General features: G+C 45.2%; 1 protein-coding gene across 4 annotated transcripts in view; it reads right to left on the reverse strand.

The window, feature by feature from the left end:
* CHD6 (chromodomain helicase DNA binding protein 6) overlaps positions 1-22,825 on the reverse strand; it is a 2,307,824-nt gene that overhangs the window by 184,938 nt on the left and 2,100,061 nt on the right. The window lies entirely within an intron of this gene.

The following is a 22,825-nucleotide window of genomic DNA, read 5'->3' on the forward strand; positions in this document are numbered from 1 at the left end:
ACCGTGGCTTTTATCTGGATATGCCGCAGTGACTTTCCTTTGGTTAGCAGTCTATAGTGGGGCGCCAAGCAAGTTCCTGCCACTTATGTGCCTCGAGGGTCTGCTACAATTGGATCTCCCTTTATCCCGCTTGACGGGTGATCAGCAGTTCCCTGTGTAGTCTTCTATATCAGTGGAGGGCCACACTAGGGCCATGTGCACCGCCAAGCTATGGGGGCAGAGAGGTGGTGCACTAACGGGCCATCCGTGCACGGCGCCCAGTCAACTCTTCACATTTGTGCTGGTACATAAGCCCACCACTCTTAGGTTGTTTCTGAGAGTCTATCAGACTGATCCCGAATTGCCGGGGTGCGATGGCCCGCCCCCCCCCCCCCCGACTAGCCGGGAATATTCTGAGGGTGTAATCAGGCCAGGTCCCCCTCTCCATTCTGTGTGTTAACTTTCTCACTTGTATCAGCATGTGGCTGTAGCCACTGTGGGTGCAGGCGCCCTGTGTGTGCTATCAACCATAAAATACCTGTCCCGCCTTCACCGAACTCCGGAACACCTGGGGGCTCATTAACTGTGTATTTCAGGAGGGACAGTTTTCTCCATGGTCTTTTCAGGCTTTGGAGTGCATTGTCTCCTAGGAATATGCCACGTTGCGGCCACGTCGCCTCTGGCCCGGGAGCCATAGATGCCGTTCAGTCCTGGCCGTGTCCTGCCTCTCGCGCTCCGTCGCAGCTGCAGTGTCTGAAGAACCGGCTGCCTGGTCCAGATCCAAGTGGGATCACTGCAGGGCCGCCACTGCAGGAGCGCGGTCCTCGTGCTGATGTTGTTTTATTGCTGCTGATGTGGGGTAGTTATTTATATTCAGTGGCGTCTGCGAGGTTGTGGTCTCTCAATCGTTGAGGCCTCCGCTACGCTGGACTGTGGTAGTTGCTCCACCCGCTTCCATCGGGAGACTGAACCGGCAAAAGCAATCACGCCACAGTGTGGAGGGATTCGGGCAGCTGCCACACGGCAATTAGGCTATCGGGGGACTCCAGATCGGGTTTACAGGCGCCCCTCACCTCTAGCTTCTTTTGTGTAGGAAATCCATCCAAATAGCAGGCACTATTAAGAAGGTTTCATTATCAGGATTTTTGCCGGGGCCAGAGCTTCATTATCAGGTAGCCATTTCCTAGCTGGTCAACAGCACCCCCCATACTTTACCCATTTCTAACAGCAATTATTTGAGCAGCAACATTGTTGGCGGGATATATGCAACATTTCAGCCATCTCCCTCCAGAATTGTGAAATCGGTGGGCATTCCCAAAACGTATGAACATATTTGCCCCCGCCTTTCCACATTTGCCACAGGCATTACTCACCCCAGGGGAGAATCTCGCCAGTTTGGCTGGGGTATAATGTAACTGATTCAGCAGCTTAAACTGTTATGGACAGTATCTACCATTCATAGAAACCTCCTTAGTTAGCTGACAACATCTCCTCCATTGGTCAACTCTAATTTGCGTCCCAGGTCCCGTTTCACATTTCATTCCCATCAGACGTTTGGATTTTTGATTAGCTTGAAACGGTCTGTATAGTTTGGAAACCAAACTCCTGGCTTCACCACCAGCTACTATCGCAGCTATGCATTCATGGGTTCCCATTCCATTCGGAAAAGAAGGCCACCGACTGCGAATTACTACCATTATACGGTAATATTGTAGTATCTTAATGGAATTTCCCCAATTTGTTTGTATAGTCCTCCAAGGGCACAAATCGCTCTTTAGGAAACATGCCCCCGATTGTTAATTGCCCCGTTGTATACCATGCCCTCTGAATTTCCAAATGAAACTAAGGTGGAATGCCAGGAATATTCCACAAGAGAACCTGTTTGTTATGGTCCGCTGCCTAACCCATTTTACGGAACAGCCTGAACCATGCTTTGAGCATAGTCCTGACCAGATCAAAGTTACAGGCGTCAATATATCGATAACAAAAAATGACCATTTTAAAGTCTATAGGTGCTGCCCCACATTTTTCCAGGTGTACCACTTAGGACTGCGGCGAGTACCAATGCCCAGCAAATTGTGCCTGCGCGACCAAACAATATAACTATGTCTGGTGCCCCCAGACCACCCTCTTCATAAGGTTTGTCCCAACTGATCCCCTCCGCACCAGAACCTCACAGGAATGACACCGCCATTGACCTACCTTCGTTAAAGAAGACCCGCCCATGACAAATTGGAATACTGCAAAAGAAATAATTTAGGAGACACAACCATTGTAAAAACAAAAAAAAGACTAAACATGAGAAAAGGCAGCCAGGGCTTAAATCACAGGACATTAACGCTCTGTGGGGCCTTAAACCAACGCGGTCTACGTGGATAAAGTATTTAACGGTCAAAGTTATGTTGTGAATAGGCCTGATGGCCCCAATTATGAATCAGGAACTGGTTAGAACAAGCACCATCTGTGTTCTTACTTGAATATCTCTTTGCAGATGATTAAACCACACCATTAAACAGCAATATTTAAAACATTTTTCACAAAATGCTCGTCTTACGGATGGGTATTTTGAGAGACTCAGATTTAGTTGAATTTCGATCAAATGAACAGTCACAAAGTGAAAGTACAGTGATATTCTGTGGCGATACAGCACCTAATATCGAGTCAAATGGAGAGTTTTGCCTGCATGGGCGATATTACCTTTGTAAATGCATCAAGTAAATATAAGGAAGATAATCGCAGGGGTCCTCAAATAAATTTGTTTAAGCAGGATACTCGCATACTCCCCTTAAACATTAACTGTAACTGTACTTGGGGTAAATGTCAGACTAGGCCTGTGGTGTAGGTGAGTAGCAAAAGAGGAAAATAAATTGGTACAAAAAAGGGAAAATTCGACGTGGCTGGTAGCTACGCTCCAACCTGAGATTCGCTTGCATTCCTACAAAACAAAGGAGAACTCAGACTGTTATTTTGAAATTTGAGAGGCCACAAACACTTCTTAAAACGAGGGCAGTCTTCAATCACTTAGCCAGTTTTGATAGAGTCAAGCTGCAAGAGGTCTGGCTGTGGGAGCCGATTAGCATTGGTGGAGCGATGGTAGTTTTAATCCCAAACTGCAAAGGTCTGAAATCTAGGCCTAATAGAACTGCATTTTCAAATTAAAAACAAACCCGCAGAACAAGTCTTTCCCTTTACCTCAACCTACTTCCTAGCAGTCTATATTTTGGACTTGGGCCTTGAGAAAAATTCAAGTTGTTTTCGATAAATGTATACTACTCACCTGGCATGTCGAAAACTAACAGTCTTAAACATGTAGTAGAAATCTCAAAATAGTGGCCATCCGAGTTTAATAGGGCCCCATCATGTTGGAGGGAGCTTAAACGCTAAGTGCCCATTATTACCTCTAAATCTGGCAAAGGAGAGCATGACAATAAATGATGGATAACTGATGTGCTACCTAGGCAAAGCAGGATTTAAGGAAAGGTATGGAGCCACACATTGCATAGTTGGGATTTATCTATGACTAATGGAGGAATTGCTGAGAATCGAACTGGTCAATACATACAGTGCCATACCTGGAGCACCGCAACAGTGGATTATATTGTTTGTATCTTCCTCCATAACACTGCAGATATGGCTTATGATGCTTACAAATTTAGTGCACACAAGATGCTCTCATTAATAATAATTCAGCAGAGACAGAGGACTCATGATGAGCCAAAGGTGAAGGGGTGGGGGGGTGGACAGAGTGGCCAAGATGGCATCCAGAGCAGAGCAGATCCATTGAGCCAAAGGGTGGTGATCCGTGGCTCCTCCCTTACATCCACCCAGACCGATCCGGACACGGGAAGAAGGAGCTGTGCTTACAGGCGCATCGTAAGTGAGCGCACTGCAGTGGCCTAGGACGGAGACGGGACAACAGCGCAAGGTCTGCTGGACCCCAACATGGCAGCCGGGCGCTCACCACAAGTGAGGGAGAGTCCTTAGGCCCACCAGTGAAACAAAGTGGTATGACAGCGAGCAACCTTGCTCTGATTCACCGGTCCCCCGTAGACGTTGCGGCAAAGCCCTGTGTAGACAGACCACATGGGCTCACCAATACGGGAGGGAGGAGCCCACTGCAGTTCCATAAGAGGAAGCTAACCAAGCCTGGAAAAGCGGCACCATTTATCAAGGGCCCTACTACATCTCACAGATGGGCCTACTGAAGAACCAAGAGGGGATGCCTCAGAGTCTCTTGTGCTGAGCCAGGAAACCAGAGGATGACTTTTGCTGTGACACAGTGGGATATGAGAGACTCAACAATATTAAGGAGGTGGCCAGCTCCATTGATGATCTGCAATCAAAGACTTGCTAGATCTGGCTGACAGATGAAGCGTAACAGCTAATAACCAGCAACAGATAGGAGACATCATACGCAGCTAACGGCCTCGCAGACTCCTTCCTCCTCACACAGAGTGCGCTTTGGCTATCAGGATAGGGGTGGTGAAGAACACGCAGCAGACTCCTGGGACCACCTATTAAGAGAACCTGCACGAATGTTGCCTCATGTCCCCAAAAAAGGGAAGAAAAGTGGATAGGGAGACATTGCTTCTAGATGGTATAAACAACTGGCCCACATACCAAGCACAGGAACAGAGAGCCCACAAGCAGGGGACATGAGTGGGAAGATAACACACAAACCTCCAAAATGGCATACAGTCTCATAAGACCGGTCCTGGAGGCCTCCCTGAGTGCGTTCAAGAAATAACAAACTAACTTCGAAGGAAGAAATGGGACTATTCAGGGAAGACCTCTCAGGAGCAATCTCTGATAGTAGAACAAGTAAAAATTAGTGACTCCGAGAAGTCAAACGGCCAGTTAAGAATCTCAAAAAGACAGTTTGGAGGCTGCAAGCCAAATGTGAGGACATGGAGAATCCATCCAGACTGGATAATGTCAAGGTAAAGAAACTAAAGGAGGGATCTGAGCTCCAAAAACCTCAAGGAATGCATGTCAGCTTTATTTGCTTCTATCAGCATATTTTTTGGAGTTGTGTCTCGTCGGCATAACACTGGAAGTTGGGGGAGAAGGTGAGAAGGAGTAAATGAGGCGTGCCAGCACAGTAAGGTAGATGTTAAAGAGCCAAGGAGAAAGAATGGAGCCCTGTGGGACGCCACAGGAGGAGGAAGTAGGGGAGGAGAAGGAGCCCAGTATGACTTTGGAAGAGCGGTCAGTTAGGAAGGAGGTAAACTAGTCCAGTGCCCGCTCCGTGATACCAAGGGTGTCATGTAGCCTTTTTATGAGGATGGAGTGGTTTACTGTGTCAAATGCAGAAGAGAGATCAAGGCGGATGAGCACAGCAGGCGAGTTGGAATCAAGGGATGCCAACAGTTCTTCACAGGTGTTCAGAAGAGCAGTTTCTGTGCCTCTGGATGCTCGGAATCCAGACTGATGGTCGTGAAGTCCGTCAACAAGTTCAGTGTGGGAGTTAAGTTTGGGGAGGGCCAACTTCTCAAGCAGTTTCCCCCGGAAGGGGGTAATGGCAATTGGGCTGTAGTTGGTCATGCAGGAAGGGTCTGCTGGTGGTTAAGGAGGGGCGCACAAGGGAGAGCTTCAGGGAGGATGGAAAAGAACCAGTAGCAAAGGCGAGGCTACAGAGATCAGCCAGAACATGTGCAAGATAAGAAATGTTATACTTGATGGTCCTGAATGAGCAAGGGGCAACCGGTTTGGAAGAGACCTTCATGGAGTTGACAACTCTGGTGACTTCTTTTGGAGAGACAGGGGCGAAGGAGGAGGAGGAAGGAAGAGGGTAAGGGGAGGGGATGGGTTGGGAGAGTGTGTGACAAGGCTGTTCAGTATGTCCTGAGTTTTGGAGGTGAAATGAGTGGCAAGTGAATTGCAAAAGGCCTAGGAAGGAGTAGGGGCAGAGGATACTGCGACGGATTGGAAGTTCCCTGCAGATTTTGAAGAATTCAGCCATGTTGTTGGATGCGTCAGATACTCGTGCCTGAATGTTGTTGTTTTTTTTCTGGCACAGATAAGAGTCTGTAATGCCTTTGGAGCAGGCGGCAGGCCAGTTTGTCACAGGGTGAATCTAATGATTGCCACTTCCGTTCTGCAGCCCTGCAGGTGTTAAGCTTGGAGGCAGATTTCAGGTGGATCCTCATGACTGGGGCAAGGATGTCAAGGGTGTTGGTGATGGAAAGAAAGAGGTTGCTGAGGGCAGAAATAGCGTTAGAGTCCGATTTGGGTTGGCGAGTGGGAATGAAGGTGGAAGTGAGGGCAGCAGCTGACACTCGTTTCATCCGATGGATGTTCGTGAACAAGGTTGGCAGGGCTTTTGACGGAGTTGTCACAAGGCCATAGGTACCCAGGTGGGATGCGAGGAGAGTGTGGTCGGGCCACAAGAGAGGGGTGACCTGGGGAGTAGAGAGGGAGATTGGAATGGATGATGGCGTCAAGCGTGTGACCGGCAGAGTGGGTTGGAACAGAAGGAAGAATGGAGAGGGTTAGGGAAGTACAGAGGTCAATGAAGAGGGTGGTTGTTGTGCATGTGGAGTATAAGTGGATGTTGAAGTCACCCAGGAGTAGCAGGTTGGAGGAAGGAGTAACAGGTTGGAGGTGGTAGAGAGTAGGGAGGAACAGAAGTCAGCCCACTCAGAGAGAAACAGAGAGGAAGCACCTAGAGGCCGGTAAATGGTAGCAATGGTTAGGGTGGAGGAAGGAGAGATGACCAATTTGAAGAAGGTATCCACTCAGGGAAGATTAAGGCAACCCCACCGCCAGCATGGTGTGGTCGAGGCTTGGAGGTGATCTTAAAACAGTCGTGTAAGAGTGAGTCAAAGGAAATGACTGAGCTGGCATTGAACCAAGTCTCAGTGAGTGCGAGTATGTCCAGGTCAGTGTCTTCAAGGAGAAGGCAGCTGTCAGCAGTGTGTTTGGCTGAGCGTGGGTTGAGCTTCGCCAGGTGGAGACGATCGCTGCCTTTCAATGTTTTTGTGGTGCAGTACAGGGGCGTGAATACAGGCATACACGTGAGTGCTCGAGAACTAGAAATAGGCATGCACACAGGGTGGGCAAACCCTGTAACGAACCTGAAGCAGCCCCGCTAGATATTTTAGTAAAACTACACACTCAAAAAAGGATGTTCGCTGTGGCCAGAAAGAGGCAGTCAATCTCTTTTCTGGATAGTAATAACTAGATTTTCAATGACATATCCCCCGCAACACTGGCAATAAGGCTGGTGTACCCATCAAGAGAGGTATGCAATAGCGATGGCTTTTTCTGTCGGACATACAGTCGTACAACAAGGAAATCATTGTTTAAACAGCAGAGGAAGAACTGCAAGTTCTACAGCGTTGTGACAGCTCTGCAAAGGGGAACCAACACAAATGGACCCGGCGAACATTTACTGATTCCGATATCTTTCCCCTTTCCAAGGCTCCCAATCAGGGTGAGGAATATGCGTCTGGGACAGTGGTCTGGAGCGCTGATCCTCTACTTTTTAATTTTCTTTTTTAAAGTTTTACTGTTCCTATACTTAAAGAAACCATTTGGGGGTTTCAATTGCACATTGGAGGAGGCGTGGTGATAGGCTGTGTGGTGAGCAGGGGCAGGTCAGCAGGGAACACAGCTCCACTTCTTTTCATACACTTCAACTACTGGTATAGGATACTACAAAAGGGTATAGGGGAGGCACCAAGGGGGGGGGCTGCGGTGGGAGGGGAGGTAGAGGACAAAGGGGATACTCTTTGAAGGATGGAATTTACACTATGTTAGGCAGCTAGCCTGGGGGGTAAGAGGGTGGGTGGGGGAGGGACAAGAGGTACCTTGAATATTTTCTAATATACAGACACAACAAATATACTGAGATAGTGATTTTTTTTTTAGTCCTGGATCTCTTACAAATGACTTTGCTATCACTCAACAGAAATAATGAGAGTTTGGTCTTACTATACTAGACGGTTGCACTCAAGAGACAGAAGCTCTTTTCAGAATTGCTGGCAGACCAGCGTAATATTGTGTATCTGCAGGATATATGGTGAATTAATGGAAGAGGTGGGAAAGCATAAAGTGTTATTTTCAACCAATCCAGATGTAGAGCATCTCCCAGGGACCAAGAACCCTGACCTTGCCTTGATGCAAACTGCGGGCAAAGTGAGTTGTGCTGGTTGGCAAAGAGGTCTACTGATGGATGGCCCCAATTCCGAAATATCATGTGTGCTAAGAGCAGACTATAACCAGGGTTGGATTGGCCCCTCAGGAGTTGGGGGCCGGTTTCTGGCCATGCCTGGGCCGGTGCTGAAGAAAAAATAAATTAAAAAATATATTTTTTTTTTCCAGATTTGTTTTGTTTTCTTCAAAAATCCTTTCATCCTTCTTAGGTCGATAAATGAGTACCAGCACAGGTTGGGTGGTATTGTGTGCATATTTGTTCTATAAAATAGTGCTTAAGCGTAAGTGCTATACAATAACATATCTTTTGGCATTGGATGTCTGCTTGGATTCACAGTAATTTAGTGTACTTAGGAGCAATGCTATTTCATGCCACTTCCTGTTTTGTCAAGGGGTGAAAGGAAATGTTTCAACATTTCCCAGGATGTCACTTCGGGGTGGGGGAAATGACATCACTTCCGGTGATGGCATCAGAGGTCACGGGTCGCGAGGGGTGGGCCACTTTTTTTTGGGTGACCAGGCCTATTTTTTGTCCCAGTCCGACCCAGACTATAACCTGCTTAGTTTTTCCGCCAGGACGTCATTCTTCCCCTCTGGATGGGACGCCAAAAAGAAAAATGTGATTTTGAATGGCTCAATATCAGATTTATTCTGCTAGGAGACACAGGGGGCGGGAGCAAGTCCCTCCTTGCTTGTTGATATAAAACATTGCAGTGGCATAGTCTGTTAGAATTTTCACCACCTTTCCTTGAAGTGAGGGAAGAAAAGATTTTCGAGCGAAAAATATGGCTCTTAGTTCCAGGACATTTATGTAGTCCTTCCTTTCCTGTGAGGACCAAAGATTGTGAGCTGTTAAGACTCTGAAGAGTCTGTTGTTATGACTATTTGGTGAGGGGGAGGTTGAAAGGGAGATCCTATTACCAGGTTCTCTGGGGAGTTCCACCAGAGCAGAGATTCTTGAACTTAGCCGGGAATTTGAATCTTCATTTGCTGGCGATCCGAGAGCTGATTCCAGTTGAGAACAAGATGCCACTGGGTCGTTCTAATACGGTGGCTTGCAAAGGGACCTAGTTTTATGCAAGAGGCCATGAGGCCCAGGAGCCTTTGAAACCAAAGCTGTTAGTGACTGGTGGGTAGAGAATCGAACAATGGTTTGGCTTTGTTGAATGGCTTGCACTCTTTCCATGGGTGGAAAGACTTTGTGCAGAGTAGTATCAATAACTGCTCCTAAGAATAGGATCCTTTGCGAGGGACTGAGTTGGGATTTTGTCACATTTATGGAGAACCCCGGGTTGAACAGAGTATGGCAAGTGATTTGCAACTTCTGAAGCAATTCCTCCGGAGACTAGGCTTTGAGAAGCCAGTCGTCTAGGTAGGGGTATAAATAGACTGTCTGTAACCAAAGGTATGTTGCCACTGACCGCCAAACATTTGTGAAAACCCTGGGGGCAGAATTTAGCCCAAAGACATTCGAACTGGTAATGAGACTTTCCTACTGTGAATCTCAGAAACTGACGGTGGAGTTTGTAGATGGGGATGTGAAAATACGCATCCTGCAGGTCTACCGATGCTATCCAACCCTGAGGATGTAGAGAAGCCAGGATCTGAGGAATGGTTATCATATGGCAAGCATCCAAAGACAAATTGGTTGCGGTCTGAAAGGTCCAGAATTGGATGGATCCCGCTTGATTTCTTTGGGATCAGGAAGTTAACGTTAGTAAAATCCCTGACCTACTTCCTCTTGGGGAACCAATTCTATTGCTCCTAGAAGAAGGAGCTTTTGAATCTCTTCAAGGAGCTCTGGGGATGATTTTTGGAGGAGATGAAGGTGGAATAGCCGGAAGGGCAAGGCGGTAACGATGTAACCATGTTGCGGCTTCCTGAGGTAGCTTGTCAGTGAAGCGCTCCAGATTCTCCCAGTTAAGGATATTAAATCTCACCAGAACTGTAGCAGTGTTAACCTGCCGAAATTGTAAGGTAGAGGTTGTGTAAGACTTCTTCTCCCATGCTTTTGCATTTTTGTCAAGCACTGAAGCTGGAAAAGGGCCTTTACCCTTTGTGCCCAGGGTAGCAGAGACTACTGCTGATTGAGCTGGAAGATTTCGCATGAGTATGAAGGGTTCGTCCTTAGGCACCTTGCATTTATTATCTAGGCCCTTGGAGATGTGGGGTTCGGAATGAGGTTTTCCCCAAAGAGCAAGAGCTTGCTCAATAATGGACAATTTCATGGGCAGTGGGAACAGACTGCTGCGATGGCAGTTTCCCAAAAACATCAGCCGTTTCAGGCTTATCCCTTGGAAGGATTTCAAGAGCCTGCATGGCTTTAGTGACAATGTCATGGAACACCTTAGAAGGTGAATGAGTGGTGTCCTCCTCTGAATCTGAGTCAGTGTCTTTTGACATTTTCTGTTTTTTAGGTGGAGGAGCATGTTCCTCATTGTCCACTGGTACTGGTAAAGGGTTGGGAGTAGGGTCGACTGGGACCTATCCCTGAGTTAATACTGGTGACATTTTGCCCTTGATGCGTTGAGCCAAGACTTAGAGGAAGGGCTCAGAAAGCATTGTTTTTAGCACAGTGTTAGTGATGTTGTTTGCCATTTGGGAAGGGCTAGGTAGAGGTTCTTCTAATCTAATAGGAGAAGTATAAGAGTCAGCCCTATTAGCGGTTGGCTAGGATTGTAAATGTTCAACACCACCGGTCTAGGCACCTGAATGTTGGTTAGAACCAGTTGGGGTCCAGGTGCTGATGGCACCATGTAGGTTGGCCCAAATTGTCCTCAGACTGAGGAGAAAATTGAGGCAAAATGTGATGAGTCTGAGCTCGCACTGGAGTGCTGAACAATTGGTCTGGTGGAATTGTAAATCATTTGGAAGCGTCAAAGTCTACAGAGTCGTAAATTAGAGTTGAATTATCTTTCTGGCTTTCCGGTACCGAATCAAAAACAAAAGGGGTGCCTGGTTATAAACCCTGGTCCTCCAGGCTATCCATCATTATATAAAGAAGAGAGAACCTATCCCTATCTAAGGGAAGGTTTTTTTCACGGATCCGGTAGTAGGCCAGAACTCACGGAGGAATAATAGATATGTATCTTTCTCCAATACATCAGACTCGCCTAGTTGGTCAGATTCATCATTGAATAATCAAGCAGGGCCAAGTACGAGAGGGACACAACAACAGCAACAGGGTTTTTATGGAGGCAATCAAAAGGGGCCGTCCACAACAGGTCCCCGGCATGAGAACCAGGCAATGGTATCAGACCAGTGAGACACTGATAAGATAACAATTGTCAATTTGTCAACATTAGAATTGAATACATCAGAATGGGATTTGTTGTCAAAGGGTCTGTCCTTTGTACCTGTGGCAAGGGCGGACCGTTTCACAACAGAAATAGAGTTGCATAGAATCCTCAGGACTATATGCTTAAAACTCTACTTTGAAGTATATTTGCGTAAACAACGTAGTGAGAACGGAGGACAGAGTGAATCTGCAGATGCAGTACTAAATGTAACTGGATTGAAAACAAAATCGACATTCAATCCTCCACTGCATGTGTGTCCACCCGAAATTGAGGCCTTTGAAAATAGGGTTACACGGGATGTACTCAGGGCAATAGACAAAAAGAATAATGCTCAGCATAATCTGACTAAAATAGAGAGAGAGCCTCAAGAAACTTTGTGATACAGAGTGGATTACCATAAAATCCGCGGACAAGGGAGGGGTTATTGTTATTATGCAAACTAGTAAATATGAGAAAGAATGTCTGCGTTTACTGGGAGACGAGGACGCATATTGTAAACTAGAATTTGATCCCACATCGAAATTGCAGGAGGAAGGCCGCTTTCTAAATAAACTGCATCCCAAAGAGCAGCATTTTCCATTCTACCCAAAATTCATAAAAGCACCACTAATCCTCCAGGTATACCCATTGACTCGGCCATCAATTCCCTCTAAGAACCATTGTCCGTATATGTGGAATTTTTCTTGAAACCATTTGTGGAGAAAATGCCATCCTATGTAAAAGATTCATCGGACATGATCTGGATTACACAGAATATGAAGATGGGGGCGGAATATATCCTAGTCACAATGGATGTAGAGTCCCTTTATACTTCAATACCGCAAATGCAGTGTTTAGAGGTGTTGGGGACTTTCTTGGATAAAAGAGCTACGCCATATTGTCCTCCAAAGGGTTTTATACTTGAAGGCACCCGTTTGGCCATGACGGAGAACTTTTTCCTGTTTAGACACCAACTATACAAACAGAGGAAAGAGTCAGCATGGGGGCCACTTTTTCCCGGGACGTGGCAAATCTATTTATGGCAGATTATTAAGAAAAATGTGTACTGGGCAATAATAGTGCATTGAAACAACAACCATATCTACATCAAAGGCTAGTAGCCTGGTATAGATACATAGACATGTTTCTAATTTGGAGAGGCTCAAGTGCCTCGCTGACGTCGTTCCATGAATGGCTGAATTTGTGTAATGGCAACACAAAATTCACAACGGAGTGGAATAAAACAGAGGTACATTTTCTAGATTTGTCATTAGAAAGACAGCTGGAGAGTTAACCACCACACTATTTAGAAAACCCACTGATAGAAACATGTTGTTACACTTTAGCAGTTGTCATCCGGTTGGGCTACGTCAACATTTGTCATACGGACAGTTCCTACGGCTTTGTAGGAACTGTTCTGACAAACATGAGTTTGTAAAACATGCAACAGATCTAAAAGAAAGACTAAATGAAAGGGGCTACCCTAGGAAATTGATCAAGGATAATCTGAAAAGGGCTGCTAATACTAGCCGGGATGTATGCCTTACACCTCGGGTGAAGATGAAAGATTGGCCAGCGTTACGACTTTTAATCGTCAGTAACGACATTAAAAAGATTGTAAATTGTAACTGGGATTTGATAAAACAGCCAGGAACCCTATGTAAAAGACTGCTTTTTGCGTTCAAAAGAAGCCAGAATTTAAAACAAAGGCTGGTCCATACATACGTAGATGTACAAAAAGACCAAACGGTGCTTAATCAATGGGGCTTGCCCCCGATAGTAGGCCGTCATAGAAGTGCAATTGTGTCGCATGTCCGTTGACAGAAACTAGACTCTAATTTAACTATGAGAAAGTGAGGTGGAAATTAAAAACACATACAAATTGCAAGACAAAGAATGTAATATACATCATTACCTGTCCATGCAAATTAATGTATGTAGGTAAGACAAGGGAGATCAGACAACGATTAGGGGAACATAGATCCTGTATAAGGAATAAGTTCCCCGATAAGCTCTTGGTGGACCATTTCACTCAATATGGTCATGAAGACTCAGATCTTAGATGGTTTGTTCTGCAGCACATCAGACCATTGAGTAGGGAGGGAGACATGGCATCCACCCTACACAAGGTAGAACAGAGATGAATTTATACTTTAGACACTGTTAAACGTGGACTCAATATTTCAATCGAATGGAATAATTTGATTATGCGGAAATGAGGACCACCATTGTAGGGATAATTTCATTATGTAAAATAAGGACCCCCATGGGTGGAGATAGAACTATGCAAGTACCCTAAGATTTGGACAACTTGTGGCCCATTGGGTGTCCGTACGTGTATGGCCCCACTATTAACACTGTCCATCTCTGATCAGAAAAGGATTGTGGGAAGCTAAATAATGAGCCACATATTTTGAACCCGGGTTCAGGCTGGTCCACCAGGAATGGAGATGTAAATGGCACGAGACATAAAATGCTGAATAATGTGTGCTAAATACGGAGGGGCTACTGATGTATTGTAGGCCGGATTGAGGCATGCTATATCAAACAGTGGTATGAACTTGTTGTCTATATGATGTGAAAACTATGTTCTTTCATATATATATAACAAGGAGCCCTGAGTGAAGCCACGAGAGATATACACTCAGGGGTGTTGCTAGGTCTGAAAAAGATCAGGGGCTAAGCTAATGTCGGAACTGTCGGGACTGGGGGCTAGCTAGCCTTTTGGTTGTAGCTCCTGAGATTCTATCCGGGACTACAACAGAAAGACCAGAGGCTATAGCCCCCTTAGCCCCCCCATAGCAACGCCTCTGTACACACTTCTGACATATTGAACAAAACGTCATATGAATGATATAAAATCTCGAGTAAAAGAAACTGTGTGCATAGTTCTACACCGACGTAATTGTTAGGTAAATGCGGTGGAGGTTAGTAAGATGGCATAGTCCTCTTTCTATGACAATGCATTATGTTTAAATGAAGGTAGAAACGTTGCGGGCGTTTGTTGCAGTCGCCCGCGACGTAGAGAAGAGGGAGAACACAGACGGGAGTCAATACCCAGGTAAGTAAGGAGACTGAGAGCCATGCGGTTGAGTGTGTGAGGTAATGTGAGGTGCGTTGGTGCACACAGAGGGGAACTTGCTGTAAGAGGATGAAAATTGCGCTCAAACGGGGGGGATGAGCCGTGATATTTAACTGAATGGGAGAGAGATAATACAATGATGCAGATCGTGTGGCGGTCTGGGAAATAAAGTATAAGCAAGGAATAGATAGTTACACTTATAGTAAGGAGGGAAGTGGACCCAGGAAGATGGCCGGTCACCCATATGGCGCAACAAATAGATTTGTCCAGTTAAGTAAACAGAGACTATATATATGGGATTTGAGTAGAAACAGAGATTAAAATATGGATTTGAGCGGCAGCATGTCTAAAAAGGATGTAGTATGGAAAGATCGCTGGGCGAGTGTTAAAAATAAATTATCTGGGTATTTAGTGATAGCTAGGCAGCCCATGGGAAGGACGAGTACAAACTTGAGAGGCATTTTGCAGACTGCACATAAGGATCTAATGATATCGATGTTCATTGTGTTACAGGCTGTGAGGCACAATATACTAGACTCACCGGCTAAATGTAAGAACAAGGCAGGATTAACTTGAGAAATAGACCATTTTGAATTGATCGATGACACAACAGACCAACAACTTCTGTGCAAGTAAGTAGAGATACATTTATCGAGAAAGCTTATAATTAATGAGATATAGTATGAAGTGGCCCTGATCATGTGATATGTGCTTCTTATGGTGACAAACATTTTGGTGTGAACAACACATGAGAAAAACACCATTGGACATACTGGGTTAAACTACTACCAGGTGTACAGGCTACAAGGAAAGTGAGTATAATCACTGACTAGGGATTGCACTTTTCCAGTCCGTCGATTGAGATTGGGCTGTTTGACTTGAGAGTGGGGATAATTGAGTATCTTTCGCTTTGTAGGCAAAACCTGAATTGTGAGGTGGAAACAGAGGCAAAATTGGGATATTTCCCTATATCTGGACTACCCCCACAGAAATGGATGTGGAGGTGAGTCAGATTATCTGACGAATAAAAAGTCATTTTGAAAACACATTAAATGTACTGTATAAATTGATTAGGGATGACATATATGAAATTGATAGAGGATTTTATTTTCTTGTTTTTATAGGAGGTGTGGCTCACCCTACCCTTTGTAACAGGATATATTTAGATTCTTGTTTGCTGTACTGACGAAGAATGCACGATCTATGGACATTAATATTGGAGTCTCAAGACAACCGAAACATGTGTAGACAACAAAATATGTGGGAATATTGACATACAGATTGTATCACCTGACAATGGGAAAAGGGAACCTGACATTGTGAAATATTAGAAAGCACAATTGGTGGCCAATATAGAGGGTCACATTTTTATGCAGTATGGGAAATGTGTGTAGATAGAATGAGAGTGAATGAATGTATGGTAGAAATGTATTTGTGTGAGCTGAGATGATTTTTTAAATATTAGATATTGAATTTGTTATGGAAACTAATGTTTATAAACTGATGGGTTTTTTATTAATTGTATAAAATAAATATTGGAATTTGGTTTGAAGAAATTGTTTATCAATATAATTGAAATGGTAAGCTAAGGGTCATCCCTCACTCTCCGGTACCGAGCCAGAGACAGAATCCACAGGAGATTTCTTCCGTTGGTGTTTTCATGGAGAATCTGGTACCGGAATAGATCAAGTGCTTATACCTCTTATGAGAGGACTATGAGATTTCCTCGGTACTGTGGAGCTTGCAAGCGCAACTGCAGTAGTTGAGGGTAAAACCTTTTCATTTGGTACCCAAGTACCAGAAGTTTTGTGTGCAGAAGCAGACTTGGTTTTGTCTGCTAGAGAGGAATCGGAATGGACTGAATCAACCCCAGAGGCGCAAGCTTCTTTGCACGTACCCTTGCCTGTTCGGTGTACCGAGGCAATAGAGGGTTTTGCTGGTACCGTTGTTATTTTGTCCGGAGTAAATAACTTCTGGTACCGGTCGGGTCTTCTGTGACCCTTTCCCACCCAGAGGTACTTTACAGGTGAATAGACCAGGGTTTCCCCATGAAAGGTCCTGTGAAGACTCCGGAACTGAGGAGGCAGTCTTCCCTTGGGTACCAACGGCCAGTGCCGAAACTAGTACCTCACCTGAAGGTATAGTCCACGTCTTACCAATATTGGCCTCCCACCTGTTCTGAACAAAGTCCTCGGTCGCCTTCGGTAGCGGTCCCAGCTGGGACATGGAGAGAAAACGAGTCCGCAGAGACCTCGGATGAATTCCACAGCAAAATATGCAGATACTCACTGGGCGATGTATACCCAGACAGCAGACAAAGGCATGGTGGCGATCGGCCGCTGAAAAATGCTTCCGGCAACGGATGCACTGCTTGAAGCCTGTCGCATACATCATGCATAGAGGGAGGCACCACAAATTGAAAAAATAAAGAACCAATCATTAGGAATAAAGGGATGGACAGCCAAAGGAACGGCCCAAAAAGGGAGTCGCAGAGCAGCAAAAAATTCCCACCCGCGAAGTGGCTGGAAAAACAGGAACTGGGTGTGGACTGTTAATGACATGAGGGTAACGTGTGGGTCCGGCGCGCGGAGGGACGCACGTGTGACGTAGGCCCTTCCCCTTCTAAAACTCTAAGTGACAGCTATCTTTTTCAGCCAGCTTTTTTCTGGGCCACCTGCAGATGCAGGCGTTCCCAATCAGTTGGGAAAGAGGGAGAGCCAGGCTGACAAGTTTATCGGGAGAGGGGAAAAAGGCCAGGATGAAGAGATCCACGCTAAACCTCCCAAAGGAACATGGTGGATTTGTGTTCCCAGATTTCTATAATTATTACAAAGCAGCTATACTCAAGATATTGGTGGAACACATGAGAGATACCCAGGGAATGTATTGGACTTATTTGGAGGACTGGGTTGCCGACTGTAAAAAAGTGACAGACCTTCTGTGGGCCCCAAAATAGGAGATCACGAGTAGAGCTAGATCCCACCAGACTTTGGAGGTGCTTTGGACAGTGTGGAAAAAAGGAGGGATAAACGAAAAGCTTACCCCGTGGTCATCTCCAATGAGCTCTCTTTGGGGAGGACCAATGGAACTGAAGACCTTAGGGTTCCACAAATCACAAGAATAGTTAGATAGTGGTTTGGAAAAGGTGGGCCAGCTATTTCATGAGGGTAGGTTAAGGACTACGGAGAAGTTAGTGAGATATTAGGTCATGGTGCAATAGGTGTCTTCGAGTATCTGAGACTGAAGGGGCACATAACAGACCAAAAATGGTTTGCACACCTCTAATAAAAAAAAAAGGTTTTGACAAATCGGACTTAAAGAAAGGCATAGTTTAAAAAATATATAAGGTTCTCATTACGACTGAGGTAGTAGATCGAAAAAAATATTGGGAGGGAATAGCAGGGTAAGAAATCCCTGATCCCATATGGACAAGATTTATAAAGTTACTTTCTATGAAAACCTTTCCACAGTGGTTTTAGAACATAATTTTAAGTTGTTACATGGGTGGCGTAAGGATCCATTTAAACCTTCTAAAATGTATAGAGGGGTTTCTCCAATCTGTCCTCTGCGATGTATGCAGGTGGGATCTTCAACCCAAATATGTTGATCATGTCCTAAGATACAATTCTACTGGTCTGAACTCTTAAATTGGATTAAGGAGGTGACGGGTGTGCAGCTGGAATTCAATCTATTATAGATTATCCTAGGTATCTCTACTCAAGATATAGTTGAATACCGGTTCTTAAGGATGTGGGAAGCGTGGTTTAGGGCGGGCAGATTAGCAGTCGCACAAAAATGGAAAAGTCAATCTGCAAATTACCGTCCCATCGCTCTTCTGGATGCTGAAAGTAAAATTTCACTAAACCAATTTTGCGCAAACTAGAGCAATGGGCGGTAACAACGGGACGCCTGAGCAAATTTCAAACAGGTTTCAAGAAAGGGGTTGGCACCACTTTAAATGGTTAAATTATGGATGCAATACAGCAAAGAGCTTGGCGCAAAGACACTTCCCATATTGGCAGCTTATATTAACTTCTTGTTGGCTTTTGATACAGTGAATAGAAGCTTACTGTGGAAAAGTTAGAAGGCTGGCTTATTCCTAAATCTCTATTGGTTCCATGTGACCTTATGTACGGCGATATTTTTGCTGGCGAAAATATTACCTGATACCTGGCTATTGAGGTATATCTGCACTTAGACACAAACCTGCAAGTAAGGCTGGACCAGCATGGTGCTCTTTAACAAAAATGTCCAACATAGAGAGGTCGTCCTCAGTGTAACGCTCACCTTGTATCCACAAGGACGCCACCCGACTTGGTTGGACTCTTTCCGACCTGGAGTCACCTCCTCCGGGTTCTCGTTCTGCCGAGGATCTATTCTGGAAGACAGGAGTTCTGTTTTAGCCCACAATCTTTTTCTCTTGGGGATCACCTCCCGTGTGACCACAGCGACCCCTTTTGCGTCTTCCTCACCTTGTATATCAATAAGATGCGCTCTCCGTCCTGCTGTTCTGTGCAGGGGTGCGTCGTGACTGGGCACCTTGCTGCCAAGTTGCTTCACTGGCGTGGGCCCGAGAGTCCTAACCTGCTGCGACTCTGCTCTTGAGGCAAGTCTATAGTTCTTAAATAGTGTGTCCGTAATAGTAATTGCCCTGGTTAATCTCCTCCTTCTCTCGTAGGTGCAGAAGGTGTGATGAAGACGTCGAGCTGGTGGTGAGGGCTGTGCTCGAGATGGTAAGTGAAAGCGCGGCGCTATGTGCGCTTTTGTTATTGGGCGAACCTGTATTGTTCATCTCTTGAAGGCCGCCGTGATTTTCTTGGATAAAGTACGGTCGGAAGGATGCGGAACGTAGAGTAGATGATGTCCGGACCGCCGACGAGTACCAACAGAGAGTTTCGCTAGGTAAGCGTGCCTCCGAATGATGCTTGAAAGGGGAAGGCTTACGCTTACTAATGTTGTCCTTTTATTTCTTCTCCCCAGGATGCTGCTTTCAGGCGAAGACGAGCTCCTGAGAAGACACTGGAGCGATCGAGGAGCTGTATTCCCAAACAGTTAAGGCTGGTTAATGGTGGTGTTCTTGTCCTTTGCAGGTGCAGGCCTGGAATGCTGCAGACAGGTCACGGTGAACATCACGCTGCGAGTGCAGAGCAATGCGAAGCGTGTGCTGCAGCTTGGGCGTGGCTTAAATAGCCTACAGGTATCCCAGGTGCCTTCAGGACTGACCACACCCTAGATGCTAGACCGCATGGTTCAGTTCTGAACTGAACCCTGTGGGGGCAGCCGTGTTGCTCTCTTCCCATTGGAAACTCCATCTGCCATATGAGCCTGGCGCCAAAGGCGCCAGGACTGACTGCAGGAGAGTCTAGAGGGGCATGATTGGGCCCTGCAGGAACACTGTGATGAGGCCCAGAGACCCCGAGTCCCAAGGCCAGGGGCTATGGCCATGACACTCAGGGCCATGTGCTGGCCGCTTGGTCTTTTAATTTGGGCGTGTCTGATGTGTGGGAGTTTTTAGCCAGCGCTTCCTTCGCTGTGCCTAAAATAAATTACCTAAATATCTATTGGTTAGCTTAAGCAGGCGATGTGGTCTTACTCTACCAAAAACAATGTTGTGCCTTATTATTGCCGCTGCCTGAAATGCTGCTAATGATTTAATTATAAATGAGAGTAAAACTAAAATCTTAGGATTCTATGGCCAGTCAACACAACCATATCATTTTAGCTGGAAAATTGTCATAACACCAACTGAACCAGTAACACAATAAGATACTTGGGATTCTTTCTTGATGCTTAACCGTCCATGAAAATTAATTTTCAAAGGCTGCAGGAGAAAGTTATTACACTACTACAAATTAAATGTATTAACAAAATGTACTGCAGATTGTTTATCATACCGCTGATCAACTTTTATAAACCTAAAATAATACCATCCCTTCTTTATGGACAGGAGATATCTCACATGTCTTGTGACAACTTTCTGTTGAAATTGAATGGAAGAAATCTCTGGCCCTACCAAACTGTGTGCCAATCGCGATTATCCGATATGAATTTGGTTTGACACTACATGGTTGGCTGAAATGGAACATTTTAACTTTATAGATTATTTCTTACTTCCCCTCATAATTCGTTGCTCTGTGACTTCAGAAATGTTATTCTACAACGTTAAGTTAGTGCTCTTTATGATATTATGAACAAGAGTGAAGTTACTTTTCAAAGCTCTATGAAACTGCTGAAAAATGAATCTGCAGTTCCATGGGGGTGAAGAAAACTCTTTACTAAAAGATTGATGAGACACAATCGCAAATAATACACATTACAAAATGTATGGTCATCTCCCTAAAGCAGATAAACCTCTGGGAACACTCCCACACTATTTAAGCACATTTAATTTCCAAATGCTTATTGGAGGACACCATTTTTGAGGTTAAGACTCAACTTCATTCCCACAAGAGACATTCTGTCTCTCTGTTCAAAATAACCTATATTAGAAAAATGTTTGCGGTTACTGTAGTCAACCAGAAATGTATCCAACTTTAAAACATCCGATGATTGACTGTCCAGCTTTACATAATTTGCACTGTTCTTGTTAATTTGGAGGATTGGCTTTAGGAACATAACTTTTGGCTACACTCAGACTATCTAGCGGGAACAAAATCCCATTAACAATCGCGGTACTAGCATTTTTATAGAGAATTAATCTCATTGCAATTAGATAGGCTGATTTTGTCTTATCAATGTAACTCTAGTGAATTTTGCATACGTTTCTTTTTATTGTCTATTTAATCTTAAGCACATTTGGAAGCATTTTTGCACTAACATTAGCACATTACTGCTGCATTTTACCAATCCTGTATTAAGTACTGTTTTTAAAATGTAATCACTCTAGTTCGCACAAATAACAGTCTGAAAATGTTTACTGAAATTCAGATACTTTTTACTTGCCTATATTGAATGTTTTTGTGTATAGTTTCATCGCATAAACCAATGTCACAATAAATAAAAAGAAGAATGGTGCTAAGAGGAACTGCAGGCTGTAGGACCTGGGTTGTGTTAGGGAGAATTCTCTTATAAGGCTAATTTCCCAAACCTAGTGAGTCCCCCAGCAGCTTTGCTGGATTTTTTGGGGTTTTGTGTTTTTCTCCTGCTAAGAGTGAGACTCTTTTACTCCCACTCTTAGGTATGATTTGAGGTATGTCTGACTTATTGTGTGCTTATGGGCTACGGGGTCTTTTTACTCCATAGGGTATCATCTGTTTAGTGCAGTAACACAGGGGTGTCATAGTGACCCCCAACCATAGACTCCATACCCTGGGACTGACTACTGTCTCCCAGGGCATGTAAAGTCACCATTGACTTTGCTAGTCCAAAATTGTGAACAGAACCAGTACAAACCATCATATTGTGGTGGTACTGGAAGGGGTTAATTAGATTGCCCCTGGATCTCTTTCCAAGGGGGCACTGTCCAGTCCCCCCTTGTCAAGTTTCTGGCTAGTGGCAGTGGTTACCACGTAAAATATTCCACCGGAATATTTCCTATGGGATTTTCCCATTGATTTTAAACGCACCACTTTTTGGTGCAATGTTAAAGATACAGCTGGTTTATTTATTGAATATAAAATCACCGGTTGCGTCTTTTCGGCAGAACTCTTTTCTAAAATGGCGTTTGTGTCCATCTCTGTAACTCCAACCAAGGTCGGGCCCTTTGTTCCACTTTTTGGCGGGCTTCTCCACAGAAGCCCTCCAACTGGTGCCACAGGATGTGTGGGTGGGGGAATTGGCACCCTAGACTGCGTTGCCTTAGCAACACAAGTCGCACTCTGTTCTGATTGGCCCAGTGGTGAGCCGCCTGGCTCACCACTTAGCATGTATGAGTGACAGCAAGGCTGTTGAATGGGGGTTTTTCTGCATAAAAGCAGGACTTTCGGGACTGGAACTTCAGAAGTCGCCACAGGACCTAAGAAATCTGAAGAGGGGAGAAGCTGAGCCACCTGCAATGACGACACCACCGGTGGAGCCCTGCTGCAACAACCTCACCACTTTCCCGACGACAAGAGAAGATCTTCTGCTGAAAGAGTCTTCTTCCTCTGAGCTGGTGGGATCAACCAGTTCGCCATTCGCCTTCCAGGACGTCTCTTGGTCGAATCGCCCGTGCCAAGCACCCTGGCGGCCGGATAGCCAAGCTTCACCACTGTGACCGCGAATACCAGGAACGCACCTTTTAACCGACGAACTCTGTGGCTGGTTTCTTCCCTGGGCAGTGCAACGACTCCAAGTTTCCTCCTCGACGATATCCTCTATTCCCCTGGTCGTAACCACAAACTGCACCCGC

The sequence above is a fragment of the Ambystoma mexicanum genome, chromosome 3p, assembly GCF_040938575.1.
Source record: "Ambystoma mexicanum isolate Mex_15411 chromosome 3p, UKY_AmexF1_1, whole genome shotgun sequence".
Classification (NCBI taxonomy): Eukaryota; Metazoa; Chordata; class Amphibia; order Caudata; family Ambystomatidae; genus Ambystoma; species Ambystoma mexicanum.